Source organism: Prionailurus bengalensis, chromosome B4 (assembly GCF_016509475.1).
Source record: "Prionailurus bengalensis isolate Pbe53 chromosome B4, Fcat_Pben_1.1_paternal_pri, whole genome shotgun sequence".
NCBI lineage: Eukaryota > Metazoa > Chordata > Mammalia > Carnivora > Felidae > Prionailurus > Prionailurus bengalensis.
The window spans coordinates 132,076,577-132,091,091 of NC_057358.1; the positions used below are offsets into that span (position 1 = coordinate 132,076,577).

Consider the following 14,515-nt stretch of genomic DNA (forward strand, 5'->3'; position numbering starts at 1 on the left):
AAGCCTCTCTCAGTGTTCCCTGTGCTGCTGGTCTTTGTTGGGGGAATCGACTCCCCAGAGGAGCTGGGAACGCCGGTCGCTATAGGCACAGGCACCCCAGCATCACCAAAGGGCCACCGGCTTCACCTCTCCCCACCCCCGCTCTCCCGCCTCTGTCTATATCCTTCCTTCAACTCGGCCTGTCACCTCGCTGCCCCTCGGCTCAACACGACCTCCCCGTTCGCACTGCGGCCAGTTCTCCCCAAAACGTGCTCCTTCCATCCTCTGGGAATCCAAGGAATCCCATCTCTGGGACGCACAACCACTCATTAACCGGGCCGCGGGAATTACGATGATTGCCACGGCTAATGATCCCAATTCCCACAGCAACACTTCTCGACTCAGCATAGCTGGGGCGACTCATCATCTCACCATGTCACACGTCTGTCCACAAACATTTCCTGATGCCTACTCCTCACGGGGCCTGAGAGATCCACACCGAGTCCTGCTCGCCTCCAATTGACAATCCTGGGGCAGCTGGGTATACACAGGAAAAAAAGATGGATGGAGGATCCCGGAGAGGACCCGCTAAATAGTGAGCGCCACAGGTCACGTCCACGTGGCCTGGGGTCAGTGGGGGGGAGTGGCACCGCGGGGTGGCCGGCCGCCCCTCTCCCCCTGCACCCGGGGAGGGCATCCTGTGAAATGCACAACGGGGGAGTTTCTAACTTTATGCGAAGTGCTACATGGATGAGCATCCAGAGAAGTCCCTGAGGCCTCTTCTAACCAGATTGCCCACCAAGCCCCTTCCCTGGAGAAACTGGGGAGTTGCCCCTGGGGAAGGGAGAAGGAGGAGGGGCTCGAAGGTGGGGAGATTTGGAGGGTGGAGAGGAACAGCCCGAGCCAACCCAACGCTACGGTAGGAATCTCAGACATTTGAAGCTGGGGGGGCCCACCGTAGGGACACCAGTCAAGTGGCACCCAGGATCCCCCTCCCTGGGGGGAGAAGGCTGATGAGGGAGACGGAGGCACGAAGGGTCTTTAACCGCAAGCAGCTAAAGATGGGATTTATCCACTGGTTTTGCTCAGAACAGCTTGGAGTTCTGCACACAGAAAGGAAGAAGAGGGAGAGAGTGAGGGAACTCGAATTTGCTGGACCATGAGGCACCACATTAGGCACTTTTCATTGGCTCATGCTTAATTCTACAGCCAGCCTATGAGCGGGAGATCACCCCACCCGTTTGACAGGTAGAAACCTGAGACTGAGAGATTAAAAAAATTTTTTTTAATTAACGTTTATTTATTTTGAGACAGAGAGAGACAGAGCATGAACGAGGGAGGGTCAGAGAGAGAGGGAGACACGGAATCCAAAACGGGCTCCAGGCTCTGGGCTGTCAGCACGGAGCCCGATGCGGGGCTCGAACCCACAGACTGTGAGATCATGACCTGAGCCGAAGTCGGACACTCAACCGACTGAGCCACCCAGGCGCCCCCAGAACGTGATTTAATATTCACAAAGGTTAGGAAGGACTCCAATTTACCCTTCTGACCCACCCCGGGGCCTCACCCTGCCTTAGGGACCATACCCCACTCAGCCTTCGTTTCCCACGGGGCACGCCAACAGAACCTGCATGGATCTGAGGCCCCGATGAACGGGTCCCCTTCCTCTTCAGGACACCGTGAGTCTGCTCACCTACGCTGAAAAGCATCCAGGGGATTCTGGTGACCACTAACGGAGCTGTCTCCAAAGTAGATGCCAGCACCCAGGAAGTTCCCTAGGCAATCTACTGGGGTGTGGGAAGAAAGATCAGAATTTGTATTCTTATTTAAGTTTCCAATCTTAGCTTTCCAAATATCCTATTTTCATGTATGGTTTACAATGCGCACATGAGGGGCACCTGAGTGGCTCAGTCGGTTAAGCGGCTGACTTCGGCTCAGGTCCTGATCTCACAGTTCTTGAGCTCGGCCGGCCTTGGGCTCCGTGCTGACGGCTCGGAGCCTGGATTCTGCTTCGGATTCTGTGTCTCCCTCTCTCTCTGCCCCTCCCCCACTTGCTCCGTCGGTCTCTCAAAAATAAATAAACTTAAAAAAAAAAAAAAAAGAAAGAAAAGAAAGACATGGAAGGTCCATTGGATTACGAGAGTTGATGCACATAAAGCCTGCAGCCCGGAGTCTGACACCTGAATGACAGATACAGTTATTACTGATGCAGTCACAGGGAACAGAGCTGGGACTGGCCTGGGCCTTGGGGTGGGCTGTGCCCTAGGTAAGTGCATCTATTGTAGGAGACCCAGAACCCAAAAGAAGTCATTAGAAATCAGTGTGACCAGGGTTAAGACGGAGACTGCTAAAATTGCTAGGGGAGGCTGACAGCCTTATTACTGTCCTAGAGTGACAGGCTGGGCAGAAAGACGTGGCTTCAGAGGGTCGGGGACCCTCACTACAAGATTTTTTTAGCACTTGGGAAACTCCCACCATGGAGTCGCATGCTGTAGGGGGACATTCCACGAAGGCCAAATTAGAAACACAGAGCAAAATCTCTCGGGCCTAGAAACAGATGAGGTATGGAATGTCTCATCCTAACCAAGATGGGGCCACAGGTACTCACCAGATTCAGCTGACAGGTACCCAGATCCCTCTCTGAAGATGGCCAGGGGGCCACGAAGATGAGGGGGTCATGGGGGGGGGGGTATGACCAGAGATCGAACAGGCCCTAAAAATGGAAGGAGGCCCTGGCTACCCGTCAATGGACAAGCTTGGCAGTGGGTACTAGGAAGGGGGGGTGAGGGTGGGGGGGGAGTTATTATCCCATTTCACAGATGAGGAAACCGAGGCCAAAGCACAGACTTCTGTTTTCTCTAGGCATACCTTAGCCTAGTCCAAGGGCAGTGATGACTCAACCCTGACCTCCTCCTTCCCCCAGCATCCCGTAGTCTCTGTTGCAGAGATCCCTGGGGCGGGGTGGGGGTGGGTTGGGGGGGGTGGAGTGAGGGTGGGGGTTAGGAGCCCTGGGTCTACACCTACTCCGTTACTGCTTCCTGTGTGCATCCTGAACAGATCCCCTGTTCTCTGAACCTCAGTTTCTTTTCTTTTCTTTTTTTTTTTTAATTTTTTTTTTCAACGTTTATTTATTTTTGGGACAGAGAGAGACAGAGCATGAACGGGGGAGGGGCAGAGAGAGAGGGAGACACAGAATCGGAAACAGGCTCCAGGCTCTGAGCCATCAGCCCAGAGCCCGACGCGGGGCTCGAACTCACGGACCGCGAGATCGGGACCTGGCTGAAGTCGGACGCTTAACTGACTGTGCCACCCAGGCGCCCCAGAACCTCAGTTTCTTTATCTGTACAAGGGGTTGGTTCCTAAGCTCCACCTTCACCCTTCCCTCCTACTTTTCTTCCAGTCCTCTCACTTCAAAGCCCTTCCGGAAGCTTATCCCAAGGGGTTGAACCCTTCTAGGAGCCTGGAGGTCACAGCCCCGCCTTAGGGTCCTGTCTGTGCCTGGCCCCCACACAGCGGATATGAGCCCATCGGCCCCAGACCCAGAGACATCTCCCTTCTGGGGAGCCTGTCCTCAGCTCTTCGTCTACTCCCTCAGCAGCTCTGGCTGGCCCAAATCCCTCCTCCAAACTCACAAACATGTGGACCCTTTTTCTTCCAGAACCATGGGGATGATGTGGGAGGCTTTCTACATAAATTAGCTCACTTAATCCTTACAACATTCTGGGGAAGTAGCTTTATGGATCCAGTTCCCTGATGTGGAAACTGATGCAAAGATCATTCTCGAGATCCCAGTGTTGGAGGTGGAGGTTGGCCTGAGCCAGAGCCCGTGTTTTCCTCTGACACTTCCCCGTCTCCCCCCTCAAATCCTTCCTGCAAGGGTTCAGAGGAGCACCCAGCCACGGCCCCTCCCGCAAATGTAACATTATGCAGCCATTAAAAATAATGATCACACACACACAGATGACTAATAACAACACGAGAAAATGCTCATGACACAATGTAAAGAGGAGAAAAGCAAGACACAAAAATTGTAAATACAGTATGATAAAATTATAGTCACACGATCGTGCACACAAACAAGACGCTGGAAGAAAATACACCGCAATATCCACAGTCGTTTCGTGCGTGTGTTAGGACCACGGCTGATTTCTTTCCTACTTTGCTCCATTTGCCCAACAGTCAATCCATGCGCATTACTTTTCAAACGAAGAAAAGATACCAGGTCCAAAAAAATGATAGCTTTGTGGCTGAAATACTTGGAAACCTGCTGTTTTCCACTTCAACTTCCTCTCCTTCCAATCCCTCCAAAGCCTACATGTTCAGTACAACGTGACTCTAGCCAAGAGGCATCGCAGGAGTTTGGGGGCAACCGGCGCCTCCCCAGACCCACGCACAGCTCCCTCTCTCTGACCAGCCTGCTTTGACCAGGCTCTCCTCTGCGTCCGGTGAGGACCCCCCGCCCCGGACCCTCCTCCCAGCCCCCAGCCGGGGCTCCTGCTAACGCTCACCTGACACTCGCTGGCCGGCCTCCCGAGACGCGAGATGAGCACACCTGTCCCTCCAGGTGAGGACTCGGCGGCGGCGCCTCGCAGGAAGGAGGGAGCCGGCCGGGGGCGGGGCCGTGACGCCACCCTCCCAGCCCCGCCCCCGGCTTCCCGGCCCCGCCCCGGCTTCCAGGCCACGCCCCGGCTTCCCGGCCCCAGGCGGTGGTGATTGTCGTGCTTGCGGGGTGAGCTGCCGGGGACACTCCTCCCGCCCCGCACGCCCCACGTGGGCGGAGCCCCCAGCCACCAGCCGCACCGACCAAAGGGAGCCTCCGAGGGCTCCCCCCGGGGGTGGGCGGGCTGAAAAGGGAGGTACTACTTTTCCAAAGCGAGGGTCCCTTTGAGAAAGCCTGGAAAGAGCGGGGATCCCTACTGCCCCCCCCAACCCCCACCTCTCCACCACCACCCCGGGTTTACAGGGACTGTTAGGTCCGCAGGTTCCAGGTTCAAATCACCGGAAGTAAGGAGTGACGTCCGAGGGACAGAGGGAGTCTCTGCTCCCCCGAGTGTTTTCTCCTCTTTGTACCCCGCTCTGGGTGCTTCCCCAGGACCCTTCCTCCGACCCCTTCCGCCAAGGAAACCAGAATGGGGGGTGTATGGTGAGTAACCATGAAATGTGGTTCCAGCCCTTGGGGGTTAGGAAAAGGTAATCGGGCATCTGACACCTGTGGTCAGAAAACTATTTTCATCTACTTTATATCATGCGAGATTGCTTATATTTGGCAAAGTTCTGTATTGGAAACGCCAACCTGCCGGCTGTGGTGAAAAGAAAGGGCATCGCTTCTTTGAAAAGGCGATCCAGCCTCGCCTATCCAGAGCTTTAAAAATGTGCTCACCTTTGGACCCAGCAATCCCATTTCTTTTCTTTTCTTTTTTCTTTTCACATTAAAAAAAAAAATTTTTTTAATGTGTATTATCTTTTGAGAAAGAGAAAGAGAGAGAGAGTGGGGGAGGGGCAGAGAGGGGGAGACACAGAATCTAAAGCAAGCTCCAGGCCGTGAGCTGCCCGTCATGGGGGATTTGAACCCACCAACCGTGAGATCACCACCTGAGCCACCCAGGCACCCTGAGCAATTCTGTTTCTGAAAATCTACCTAAGGAAGTCATTCAGAATACATGTTCATCGAGGTGTTCCTATAGCTTGCTTGCTTTATTTATTTATTGTGGTGTTCTTTATAATGGTGAGAATTGGAAATAAGTGTAGGTGTCCAAAACCCCAGGGCAGGGGTGACCAGCACAAACACGCGGTGGAATATTACACAGCCATTAAAAGGGATGTTTACAAACAGCTTATAATAATATGAGGAAATGTGTTATACTATTACAAGAAGAAAAGCAGGATGTAAATGTGTTGACAGCAGGATTACAGTTGCGCTTAAAAGCAGAACACAATCTCACGCACAGGAAAGAGCCTGGAGAGAAATTCTCGCTGTGGTTCTCTCTGGGTGGGGGCACTATGAGGCTTCTTTTTCATCCTTCTATTTTCCTGCATTTTCTTCTAATGGGCTTATATCACTTTTATAAAGCTCCTTTATTTTAGCGTTTATTGTTTATTTTTGAGACAGAGACAGAGTATGAGCAGGAGAGGGGCAGAGAGAGGGAGACACAGAATCCGAAGCGGGCTCCAGGCTCTAAGCTGTCAGCGCAGAGCCCGACGCGGGGCTCGAGCCCACAAACCGTGAGCTAATGACCTGAGCCAAAGTCGGACGCTTCACCAACGGAGCCACCCAGGTTCCCCAAAGCTCCTTTATGTCATAAAACGTTCTCATCGGGGCGCCTGGGTGGCGCAGTCGGTGAAGCGTCCGACTTCAGCCAGGTCACGATCTCGCGGTCCGGGAGTTCGAGCCCCGCGTCGGGCTCTGGGCTGGTGGCTCGGAGCCTGGAGCCTGTTTCCGATTCTGTGTCTCCCTCTCTCTCTGCCCCTCCCCCGTTCATGCTCTGTCTCTCTCTGTCCCAAAAATAAATAAACGTTGGAAAAAAAAAATTAAAAAAAAAATAAATAAATAAAACGTTCTCATTAATTGAGCACTTACTAGAATCTAGGATAAGCCCCTTTCACGTAATCCTTGCCATAGCGTTGAATAATAGGAATTACTTTTTTTCCTCATGATACAAGATGAGGAAACCAAGGTCTGAGAGGTTGTTTCTCAAGGTCAGAAATGCTTTCCCTCTTTCAAGGCCAAGGGGCACTTTTAAGCACCCTCCTGATTAGCCACCAGGCTAAAAAGGCGACCAGCCTCAGTTGGGCTAAAGGGAGCCACGGAGAGGGTTTGTCCATCCTTGGGCTTTAAGAGGAGAAACACTGCGACAGGGAACCACAGAGTCTCAGCGTGCCCTCCTTCCTCCCTGTGGGTGGGTCCTTCCCTCCTGCCTGGGACACTTTGAGGCTGACTCACACTGGTGGGACCCAGGGAAGATAGAGCTTTCCAGAGACCAAGCTCCAACGTTGAGAGGTCAGCTAACTCAGCCTCGTTGATTAGTTGTAGCCTTAATATATTTTTCTGATTATAAAGGCAACATATAGTTATTATAGAACATTGGAGAGACCCGTAAAACATAAAGAAGAAAGCAAAAGCCGACCCCTTTATTGCTTTGCCTTTTATTGTGGGTCTTTTATTTTATTTCTTTAAAGTGTATTTATTTATTTATTTATTTTTAAGTAATCTCTGCCCCCAATATGGGGCTCGAACTCATGACCCTGAGATCAAGCGTCTCATGCCTCACTGCCAGCCAGGCGCCCCTAGATATTTTAAATAATACTGAACAGTAGAGGGAATATAGGGTAACAAACCCATGCACCCGGCACTCGTTTTCAACAAACATCAATGTTTTCCATTCTTGTTTCATCCATCCCTCACCCACATTTTGTTAAAGGGAATTCCAGATGTATTATTTCACCTATAAATACTTCAGTAATTACCTCTAACAGATGAAGGGTTTGTAAAAGAACAACAACCCACACACATAATACCCTCCTTACACCTAGCAGTGGTAACACCGTTTTTTTCATCAAATTATTTAAGAGGCAGTCCCTGTTCAAATTCCCTAATGTGCCTCCAAAACGTCTTTTTCCTGGGGCGCCTGGGCGGCTCAGTTGGTGAAGTGCCCGATTCTTGATCTCGGCTCAGGTCATAACCTCATGGTCCATGAGTTTGAGCCCCGTGTCCTGTTGGGCTCCGTACTGACCACGTGGAGCCCGCTTGGGATTTCCTCTCTCTGCCCCTCCCCCTCTCTCTCCCCTCCCCTCCCCCTCTCTCTCCCCTGCCCTCCCCCACAATAAATACGAAACACTTTTTTTTTTTTTCCCAACGTTTATTTATTTTGGGGACAGAGAGAGACAGAGCATGGACGGGGGAGGGGCAGAGAGAGAGGGAGACACAGAATCGAAACAGGCTCCAGGCTCCGAGCCATCAGCCCGGAGCCTGACGCGGGGCTCGAACTCCCGGACCGCGAGATCGCGACCTGGCTGAAGTCGGACGCTCAACCGACTGCGCCACCCAGGCGCCCCAATACGAAACACTTTAAGAAAAAAAGTCTTTTTCTAGTTGGTTTGTTTGAATCACGAGCCACCGAAGGCCTACTACCTATTATATCTGGTTGATATATCTCTTACATTCCTCTTTCTCTCTCTTTTTCATGGCACTATAATTTACATACCATAAAATGAACCATTTTAATTTTTTTTTAATGTTTTTATTTATTTTTGAGACAGAGAGAGACAGAGCGTGAGTGGGGGAGGGGCAGAGAGAGAGGGAGACGCAGAATCCGAAGCAGGCTCCAGGCTCCGAGCTGTCGGCACAGAGCCCGACGCGGGGCTCGAACCCACGAACCGTGAGATCATGACCTGAGCTAAAGTTGGATGCTTAACCAACTGAGCCACCCAGGCGCCCCAAAATGAACCATTTTAAAGCGTACAATTTGGTGGCTTTTTGTAGAGTCACATGGTTTGCAGCCATTACCACCACCTAATTCTCTAACATTTTTATCACCCCAAAGAGAAACCCCCTTACCCACTGGTAGTCACTCCGCATTTCTGCCCTCCCCTAGTCCCCGGGGACCACTGATCTACCTTTGTCTTTTGCCTATGGGAAATAGTTCCTATAAATGAGATCATACAATATGAGGCCTTTTGTGTCTGGCTTCCCTTAGCATCATGTTTTCAAGTTTCAACCACATAGCGTGTTGTCCGTACTTCCTTCCTCTTCATGGCTGAATAATATTCCAGACTGAGTTTCCCAGTCTGGAGTTGCTTGATTGCATCCCTGTGGTGTCTTTTAACATGTTCCACTATCCCCCATATTTCCTAGAAACTGGTCACTGAAATGTGGACTCTAGAGGCTGGAGGCTTGATTGGATTTGGATACAATTATTTTATCAAGAATATTCCACAGATGACGTCATCTTCTTCCTGGTGCATAAGAGCTGTGCTGTCAGGCTCTTTCTTCTACTTTCTAGGGATGGTAACGTTGATCGGCGGCTTTAGGTGTTGTTAGCCTTGTTGTCTCTTATAAAGTTACCCATCAACATCTGACCCAGTGATTTTAACATCCATTGGTAATCACAGCCTAAGTCTACTCTTTTTTTTTTAACATTTATTAATTAAAAAAAATTTTTTTTCAACGTTTATTTATTTTTTTTGAGACAGAGAGAGACAGAGCGTGAACAGGGGAGGGGCAGAGAGAGAGTGGGAGACACAGAATCCGAAACAGGCTGCAGGCTCTGAGCGGTCAGCACAGAGCCCGACGCGGGGCTCGAACTCACGGCCGTGAGATCATGACCTGAGCCAAAGTCGGACGCTTAACCGACCAAGCCACCCAGGTGCCCCTAACATTTATTTATTTTTGAGAGAGAGAGAGACAGAAAGCGCACAAGCAAGCAGGGGGAGGGGGAGAGAGAGAGGAGAGAGAGAATCCCAAGCAGGCTTCGAAGCGCCTAATGCAGGCTCAACTCACGAACCATGAGATCATGACCTGAGCCCAAGTCAGGTGCTTAACCAACTGAGCCAGGTGCCCCTGATCTCCCTTTTCAAATGAGGAAAACTAAGGCCCCAAATGGTGAAGAAAGCTGCCTTTCTTTGATGAGTCATTTGGTAATCCATGTCAGGAGATTTGAGATGACAGATAAAGGGAGAAAACACAGTTCTTGCTCTGCTAAATATAGACACAAACAAGGTGTACAGAACCATAAGAGAAAAAGATATGGGAGTCATGGAAGTCTTCCCAGAGGAAGCATCACTCCATCTGGGCCTTCAAGTATGTGTAGGAGTTTGCCACGGGGACTAAAGGCAGTGGAATCAGCCCACCGTACGAATAAGGCCTGAGGTGTGACTTGGGCTGTGGTTGAAGACTCCATTCCTCACCATGGACATATTCTCACAAATGTGTGTCTTTGGGAAGGAGGAAGAGAGGGTGTGCTTTGGCCCATCACATACTTAGAATACGCAGGCTTATTACAGAGTGAGGGGTACAGACAGCACTGGGATAGGAGTCTGGAGATTAGCGTTCAGCGCACTGGGAGGCCTGGATGTTGCGCCCAGGTATGGTCCCTACCCTCAAATGCCTAAGAAAAACGGATGGAGATAGACCTGGGGGTGATTAGCTCTTGCCCTAGAAAGGAGAAAGGTCACCTAGTCCAGCCCTCCAGAAGGGGAAAAAAAATGTGCAAATCATGCTGTCCTTCATATACAAAGAACACCTAGAAATCAATAAGAAAATAAGAATACAAACAGACTATTGGCAGAAAAGGAAATACAAAGGTCTCCCAAACCCAGGTCAAGACTGCTGCCTCATTCAAAATAGGAGAAATGTTGGGGCGCCTGGGTGGCGCAGTCGGTTAAGCGTCCGACTTCAGCCAGGTCACAATCTCGCGGTCTGTGAGTTCGAGCCCCGCGTCGGGCTCTGGGCTGATGGCTCAGAGCCTGGAGCCTGCTTCCGATTCTGTGTCTCCCTCTCTCTCTGCCCCTCCCCCGTTCATGCTCTGTCTCTCTCTGTCCCCAAAATAAATAAACGTTGAAAAAAAAAAAAGAAAAAGAAAAAACAAAATAGGAGAAATGCAAGTTAAAATTTACACAGAGATTCCACACTCAGCCGGCAGGTGAGGAAAGTTACAACATTTTGGGAACACACTGACGGCAAGTCTCGGGGGGGAACTGGCACCTTCATTTGTGGGAGAGTAAATGAGAACAGCCTCTAAGGAGGGTAACATCTACCAAATTGACAACTGCACATTTCCTTTGCCCTCGGAATTCCAAATCTAGGTATTTATCTTACAGGTATAATCGCGCAGGAGGGAAATTGCCTATCGAAAGCATTATTCATAGCAGAGTCTGTGTGTGTGTGTGTGTGTGTGTGTGTGTGAGTTGGAAATACCTTTTGTCCATCAGTAAAAGGGCTGAGAAAGTAAATCATAGAACATTAATCCAAGGGACCATAAGGAAGTCACATAAACGAGGAAGCTCTTTGTTTACAAATGGGGAAAGGGCTGCACAAAGTATTGTGCTGCGTCGGTGTCCCTTTATGGAAAAAGGCAGGGAGAAGAAAGAACGCACATCAGTTTCTTCTGTTTCTATCATACGCGTGCGTCTCTGGCCGGTCGTGTCAGAAGCTGTTGAGTGGCCGTCCCCTCCAGGAGAGGAAGTGGGGGGCTGGGGGCAAGGCACGGGACGGAAACTTTTACCGTACCCCTTTTGGTAACTTTCAGACTTTGATCCACGTGCAAAGATTTTCCATTCCAAAAATTACATGCAATTCAAAGTTTAAGGGTCCGTCTTACAGAGAGCGGCTCTGCGGGTGTCCAGTTTGTAAGTGCCTCTCATAGGCGGCCCAGGGTGGAGGAGGGCAGGAGAGAAGGGTTGTCCTCTGGTAGGGCATCCTTCTTGGTCTCCTGATTTAATCCTCATGGCAGCCTCCCCATTTTTCAGACATGGCCACTGAGACTCAGAGCCGGAGAATGACACCCTGAGCTTACAAGGCTGGGGTGCGGTGGGGAGCCAACGTCTAGCTCACATTCATGGCTCATGACCTTCCTATCGGCCCTGTCACCACACAGTGCCAGCCCCAGCTGGCCAGCAGGCGTGACGGATTTCTCATTCAACTGGTGCCGGCCGTGCTTCGTCCTGAACTTTCTGGTTATTTGACCGAAGTGTACTATTGTTTGCCTGAATTATACTTTATAAAAAAAAAAAAAGGATAAGCCGATTGAATGAGCAGTCATAGGACTGGAATGATTCTGGGCTAGGTTTACCAGGGGCTTGACTCAACTGGCCCCTTCCTTGGATGATTTGTTGGGAGTTTACTTTAAATGTAGCAGACGCTGGATTCACTAGCTTTTTGAGTAGGCACGGATTTGGAAAGAAATGCAATTAAGTGGTTCTTTAACTAAATTAACGAAATTATTTTCCGATTGGATCATGGCAGTTTCTTTCGAGACTTAGTTTGCCTCCTTCTGAAGCTTTTCTAGAGTTTACCAAGGAGTGCCGGGGGCATTGGAGGCTCCTACCAGTCAGGTTCACTCTGTGTAGCAGGGGCTTCCTGCCAAGTCTGGTCCTGGGGCCACTTCCTCTGGGAAGCCCTCTAGGATCCCCCACACTCTGCCCTCCACAGCAGTCATGCCTCCCTGCCCCGGCTTCCCGGTTCACACTGGCTGGTGGGGAAGGGTTTCCAGAACTGTTGCCCTATAAGGCTCTCTGCTCTTGTGGGACGCAGACTGTGGCTTCACCTGGTCCCAATGCTTGGCACATGTCTTGGCCCAGAGCAAGGGCTCAGGCCAGGGGCGGAATGAATTCGCCCCAGGCCTTCTGGGTCCCAGGCCACGGGACACAAGCCGCCCTCCCACTCAGCTGGGACATTCAGCTTAGTTCTTCTGAGGGGGGGTGGGTTTCTAACTAACCCATGGTGGAATGATATCCCAGCACCCCCCTAATCTAGCATCTAGCACCCCCTAATACAGATCTCCAAAGTGCACCTGCCTCTACAGTTTACGAAGAGTTCCCCACCCTCTCTCTTTAATACCCAGAGCCATCCACTGAGGCGTGGGTTCTCTTCCCCCTCGTACAGCTGACATCCCCCCCGGGGCTCAGAGAGGGGCAGAGTCTTGCCCAACATCACAGAGCCGGTGGGCGGGGCAGGTCAGGACTCCAGGCTCCTGGAGAGCAGGACTGAGAGGCCAGGAGGTGTACAGTGTGGTGGAGACATTATAGGAGGAGCCTCACCCTGTGCTTGAAGGGTAGAGGGGTGCGGACTGGGGAGAATCTGGGTTCAGGGAGTTGTGAGATGGGGCAGCAGGAGGTCAGGGAAGATTCCACAAAGTCCTGGGAGGTGAGGAGATGGCCAGCAGTAGTGGGAGGAGGAAACTGACGCGGAGTCGCCTATTCAACCAGCAGCAGACCTGAGGGCGTGCAGGGGCTAGCCCTGGGCTGGGCCCCGGAGGGTGGTCAGGAAGATACCGAAGGACGAGGAGGTGTCTGCCCGGCTGGAAAAAGAGAATTCTGCCAGCTGATGCTTCTCAAGGGCCCGCTGTGTACCTGACTCTGTTCTAATTGTTCTCCACACACTGACCCGCTTAGCCCTGCGGCCAGCCTGGGGGCTGGGGCTCAAGTTCACGGGGCGGGTAAGAGACAGAGCTAGATGTGAACCCGGGCAGGGAGGCCCCAGAGCCTGGCTCTTTGCCGCACTGCCCCGGCGTCCCAGCACGCCGGGTCACGGGCGGGGGGAATGGACGCTCGGGGAAGTGGGAGGAGCAGCTCTCAGAGGCAGGTTTTCTCGCTTTTTCTACGTTCCCGGCAGCATCGCGGTGAGCGAACAGCAGGCAAGAGGACTTGGGTTTAAGCCCCACCTCGTGCACTCACAACTGTGCAAGCTTGACCTCTCCGAGCCTCAGTTTTCCCGTCCGTAAGATGGGCGGAGAATCCTTCCTGGAAGCTTATGGAGAGAAAGCCCAGCACCTGGCCAGTAAAGCGGGGTCCCCTCCCTTGCTCGCGTGCCTGAGGAGGACAGGGACACAGGCGCTTCCCTTCAGCCCCAATTCCAGCGGCCTAGGAAGGTCTTCTTGTCCAGCCCTCTATGTATACAGGGAGCTGGCTCGTCTCTGGCCAGAGATGCCCTGAAGAGAAGGAAATTCTTTGAACTTCTTGATGATGATGGAGTTGGGCATGATGACGATGAAGGTGGTGTTGGTGGTAGGGACAAAGCTCTGGCCCCTCCCTGACATTCCGGCAGGGCAGGGCAGCCTCAGCTAAGTGCCGAGCATAGCTCTGGGTTGGGGGGTGGGGGTGAGCACCCAGAAAACTCCCCTGTGGCGGTGGTGACTTTGGCTGTCTCACCACCTGAGCCCCACCCTCAGACCATGGCTCTGATGACGCCCTCGGCCCCACCTCTACTACTCTGTGACCGAACGTGTTCCCTGGCACTGACTACTCAGGAGGCTACATTTCCTAGAAGGTTGTAACCAAAGCCCAGAGAAGGGAGACACTTGCCTGAGGTCACACAGCAAATCTGGACAGGGCAGGAACCCAGGGCTCCAGACTCTGAACTCTCTGCCAGCCCCACTTGCTCCCACTGAGTTAAGAGGGTGGACAGGGAGCCCGCTTTAAACAAACCTCTCGGCAGATTGTGCCGCAGCCCCTACTGGGCGCTGGCACCAGGAAGAGCCTGGAGTTTGTGGGGAGCCGGCTCTGCCCAGTGGAAGGTCACAGGGCCTTGGGGGAAGACGAAGGAGGCACCCAGAAGTGGGGGCGAGGTCGGCCTTGGAGGGTGGGAGGGGCCATTCCTAGAGGCAGGAAGGCCAGAGCCAAAGGAGGGAGGGAAGGAACGGCAGGACGTGGGCTCCCGTGAGGCTGCTGCTCCTCGAGGTGGTCGTGGGTGCCCACAGGGCGAGCAGAGGGTCCTGCGCGTGGTGGGGCCCATTGGCCCTCGCGGGGTGGCGGGAGAGGTCAGCTGGGGCAAGGAGCCAGGAGCTTTAAATGCCAGAACAAAGCCTCTGGGTCATATCTTGCA

At 52.2% G+C, this 14,515-nt stretch overlaps 1 protein-coding gene across 2 annotated transcripts in view; it reads right to left on the bottom strand.

The window, feature by feature from the left end:
• LOC122472751 (casein kinase I) overlaps positions 1–4,578 on the bottom strand; it is a 35,004-nt gene extending 30,426 nt beyond the window's left edge. Inside the window, exon 1 of one of the 2 annotated variants that reach the window (XM_043562581.1) lies at positions 4,488–4,571. The gene's annotated coding sequence lies outside the window, so the exon portion shown is untranslated. Of the gene's footprint in view, positions 1–4,487 lie in introns of both variants that reach the window. The other variant, XM_043562575.1, reaches the window with a different exon arrangement.
• Between the last annotated feature and the right edge of the window lie 9,937 nt (positions 4,579–14,515).